The 5,086-nt window shown below is 31.2% G+C and overlaps 1 long non-coding RNA gene across 2 annotated transcripts; it reads right to left on the minus strand.

Moving 5' to 3' along the window:
* Positions 1 to 3,590: 3,590 nt before the first annotated feature.
* LOC112453045 lies at positions 3,591 to 5,028 on the minus strand. Of its 2 annotated transcripts, none has more exons than XR_003040563.1 (3): positions 4,834 to 5,028; positions 4,352 to 4,579; positions 3,591 to 4,096 (listed from the first exon to the last, which is right to left on the minus strand). It is a non-coding gene; the product is annotated as an uncharacterized LOC112453045 (long non-coding RNA). The 2 variants fall into 2 exon arrangements; XR_003040564.1 differs by having other exon boundaries at positions 4,838 to 5,025.
* Positions 5,029 to 5,086: the final 58 nt, after the last annotated feature.

Raw genomic sequence — 5,086 nt, forward strand, 5'->3', positions numbered from 1 at the left:
ATGCAAGTTTCTAATTTGTACACTTTTTTATATTAATAATAAGAGCTAATTTTTCAGATTATATATATTAAATAATATAAATGTAATAAGAACAATAGGAAATGATTTTATGCAAAAATTTGCTGGTTAAAGTTGTTGCGTTAAGTAATCAATACATTCATATGTAAATTTAACACATGTTTGCTTTGTTAACTGAACTTAATAAATATAAAATATAAAAAAGGCAATATTATATAACGGTTGATATATCGATTTATCGCGATTATTCGCCATTTTGCTTTTAATTACCAAATAAGAGATTAATGTTCTTTTTACATGCTATTAAATAAGCGACATATATAAACAAAAAAAAATGTATTACGAGCGAAGTTCGCATAATATACAATATCGACATTGCCAGGTTATGTATAATATACATAGACCCATATTCTCAACTCTTTTTTATCAATAAAAGCGCACTTTTTTATCGCTAAAAGAAAATTAAGAATATGAGTCATAATATATATATAAATACGTGATCTAATGCTAACATTGCTCGAACAATGTGCAATTGTTCGATGCAATGCTCGACATTATACACCATGCGAAGTTCACCCGTAACATATACATATACATTATTAATAGTACATTAATAGAAGCTTTTCATTTACAATATTTACATCAAAACTCAGATAATTCTAATTTGTAACAGATAATTCGATTCTGTCTTTATTATTCATTAATTGCCAAAAAGGATAGAACGACGTTACAAGTGAGAATTATCTGAGTTTTTTGATGTAAATAGAAAACACTTAATATATATTACACACAATATAATATACGTACATTACTTTTATTTGTAATGCTATCTATTTTTGGTAAATGTGCAGAATAGAGGCCTCCTCACCGATTTCGTTGAACTTAGGCTTAATCAACGCGTTTTTGCGTGAAACGAAAGAATCTGGCAGAAAAAAGCGTCGCTCTGCCCCGCAAAGCGAGATATTAACAGTTAAAGTTGACGAGTTTGACGACTATCATATTATGAGACCTGTCATATTGACAAGATATAGCAACTACGAACCATAGAGATATAAGAATAGAGCATGAATAGAGTATGCAAACAAGCTAAAAAAGCGATAGAGGAATAGAAAGAGAGCGTTGCATATGAGCCCCTGCTGTCTTTGTCTATGCGCGCATGTGCAGTTCATGGAAGATTACATATCGATGGTTAAGCGGGGAGCACACACTTAATCATGTATTAATGTGGAACGTGGAAAGTGAAAAGTTTTATATGACTATCTCTTTCTATTTAACATCAATAGAAAGAGAGATTTTTCATTTTTCACGTTTCCACCCTAGGGGAAAAGATTCATGATTGACCCCCTCTGCATAACGCATAATGCGTGAGCATAAGAAAATTGATTGGTCCATACACATGTGCATAAGAAAATAAAAAGTCTATCCAGACAAACTTGCATAGGTACATAACCATATGCATAAAGAAACGGATTGGTCTATTTCCTTATGCACATGCATATGGACCGATCAAATCTCTTATGCTTATGTTTATGCGTTATGCAAGTTCGTCTGGATTGAATTAAAGCGGGGAGCACACACTTCTGCATAACGCATAATACGTAAGCATAAGAAAACTGATTGGTCTATTTCCTTATGCACATGTGCATGGACCAATCAATTTTCTTATGCTTAAGGCCATCGCACACAAAATGCATAGCTTAGCATAAGCATAGCATAAGACCGCTAAACCAATGAGCATCCAGCATAAAGTCGCCATATTGATTTACATAAGATGCTCATTGGTCCAGCGGTTTTATGCTACGCTTATGCTAAGCTATGCATTTTGTGTGCGATGGCCTTTACGGATTATGCGTTGTGCAGAAGTGTGTGCTCCCCGCTTAAACCAATCAATTTTCTTATGCTTACGCATTATGCGTTATACAGAAGTGTGTGCTCCCCGCTTTATGCTTATTTCATTTTTGCACAAATCTTTGAAATATATTGTATACATTTTTAAATTTCAATATGCAATTAAGTTTTGCAACAGAGGATTAAATAGATGTTGGATAATTTGATTTAATAAAATAATCTCTTGAAATATACAGTATTTTTCAAGTAAATAAATTATATTCCATACGCTTACAGTAATAATATGTAGATATTTACATCATTTTGTCGTAATTATTTGACATACGTTTGGTTTCTCCCGCTAGGACCGAAGATGTATAGTGTATGTGGCGTAAACTATAGATTGCCAATACTAAAAATCTATAGTGTACGTCACGTTAACTATAGATTCCCAGTTTCCAGCGGGATCAATCGAACCTTGGCCCAAAAATATAGTTTCGGGTGATCTTTTTTTCTATATAAATTCAAACAAATTAGTCGTTATAATGCAGACAAAAAAACTTTTCCAAGAAGGCAAACGTATAACTTTACAACTTAATGTGCCAAGTTGATTTTTGCGCGCAGACTGTGAAGAAGTTGTGGAATTTGTAAAAGTGCAGCAACCACACACAAGTCATAAGAACTTTCAACGTTGCAGTCCTTTGATTCATCTTATACTGATTTCGAGTTCGGTTAAATACAATTTGCTGTTATAAACACCTTCAACACTTGCACGCATTGCAATTTTATATATTATTTATATAAAGATGCGATGCATGCAAGTGAAATATTTATAACAGCAAGTGCATTCATTCCTGTGCAAAACACGTATCATGATGTTCATCCTTTACAGAGAAATCAACAAATCTGTTGTATATTAAAATTAATGAGCGGTAGTGTATATAAAAAACTAATATATAAAAAATATATTTGCAATATAATAAATATTTTTATATTTCTATCCCTATATCTTTCTTTCGTCTTAAAATACTTTTTTCTTTTTTATAAACAGCTTAAGGTATTGATACGATAAATAATACTATAAAAGCTACATTTGAATGGAACGGTAATAATTTACACATCCTACCTCATAATAGCGTAATAAATGTAAACGATTCATAGGAATAAATGTGATAGTATTTATGAAATAAAATTAAGTATGAAATATACATTTAAGAAATATTACATTAATGATTATATTATCTTACGCCTTATTAACATTCCATACAGGCGAAGCAAATAGATGCTATGATATACAGGATACCTTTAAACAATTGTTTCATTTTCTAACATTTTTCAGATATATTGTAATATAATCGTATAATCGTCATATTTTTTTACACAGGAATACTAACGCAAAATAATTCGGACATTGTCACTACTAAAATTAAAAAATCAGATGAAAGGTTAAGTAATGTACATATTTTTAATTCACATATCTCTCATTTACTACCGATCATCATTTCACAATGACACATTTGCAACGAAATAGATACGCCAATACCCAAAACGTATATCTGTAATCTAAACACAAGTTTTTATATTCTGGAAACGATACAAGTGTCTTAAAATACTTTTTACTTGTTTCTAAGCAGCATAAAATATCGATACTATCCGAATAGTATAAAAGCTACATTTGGATGGAACGATAACAATTTAGACACCCTACCTCTATAATTATGTTAAAATCGTCAGATATACTGTAATATAATCGTCATATTTTTTTACACAGAAATACTAACGCAAATTATTCGGACATTTTCACTAAAAAATTAGATGAAGATAGTTTGTAATCATACAAAGATACTGTTTAGTTAATGTACACATCTTTTTAATTCACATATCTCTCATTTACTACCAATCATCATTTCATAATGATGCATTTGCAACGAAATAGATACGTCAGCAACATTCGAAACCATCGACTGAAAAAAGCATTCTTCTTGGTCTATTCGTTGTGACGGATAAAATCGTATAATTTCAGCACTCAGCAGTGGATTCACTTCAATTGATACGATTTTAAGACAGAGCTCAATTCAAAGAATCCTCGTTGTTACTAAATATGCTTACAAAGCCTGTGAATAGCGCTAATTTCCCTGCCATGCGCATATCTTTCTTTTTCGTGGCTGTATCCTGATTAGGCATCATCTTGTCCGTAATATGCTTATAAACTTTTCCATTCAGCATTAACATAAAAAAGCCGTCGTACCATCTGAAATCGTTATATATAATTGTCTTGGTATTATAATCAATTTTATAATAAGTGTTTCCTCTCCGATAGCATAAACAAAATTAATTTTAGGAAATCTAAATTATTTTATCTTTTTCTGAAAGTAGAATAAAAAACGAAACTAAAAATCAAGTTCTTTTCAAATAATAGACAACTTGAATAAATTATAATTAATGTTTATAAGAACAATTTTATATTACTATTAAAAGGAATGTTTAGAGCACTGATTACACTTACATTTCCTGGTTAGCGCTTATTTTATGACATGTTGTATTTTCCAAATTTTACTTCCAAAACATAGAAAATACCTTCCAGCCTGTGACACCACGTATACGCCAACGAACCTGCACGGTATCGTTTTCAGAATGCATTGTGATCTTTAGGATGTCAAGCTTCACGTGTGCAAACTTCATATGACCAATGAACCTTAATAGTATCAATTGCTTCGCATAACTCACAAGTCCCCTGCAATATTTTTTAAGCATATTATGAGAAAATGGAAATACTTAATGCTAAAAACTATCAATTGCTTTGAATACTTAATCAAATTAATTTTCGTTACTTCTCTAATATTGTTGATAAAAATTATATCATAATAATGGATAATAGAGACTCAATTCACAAATATTTTAGCATAACTTGCCTACAATACAAATTGCGCTACAGAACACTTTCTGTTCTTTTCAACTTTTAAAATTTACAAGAAAGCATATACGTACATACATGTGCAATTTTGGATACACCTTCCTTCTTAACGATCTCTTCGGTATCAGCTCCCTGCGGTCAATATATAGCGGCAAAATTGTATACCATATAGTTGAATATAAAATGTTCCTGCGTGAGAAAACGAGAGAAAAAAAGGACATTTATAATAGGTAATGTCACGCGATACGAACCACGCAATAGTGTTAATTCGGGATTGAAGGAAAAAAGAGGGGGTAAAGGAGAAGAGATTCTTACAATTAGAGGCAC

Source organism: Temnothorax curvispinosus, unplaced genomic scaffold, assembly GCF_003070985.1.
Source record: "Temnothorax curvispinosus isolate PA1 unplaced genomic scaffold, ASM307098v1 QBEX01003951.1, whole genome shotgun sequence".
Lineage (NCBI taxonomy): Eukaryota > Metazoa > Arthropoda > Insecta > Hymenoptera > Formicidae > Temnothorax > Temnothorax curvispinosus.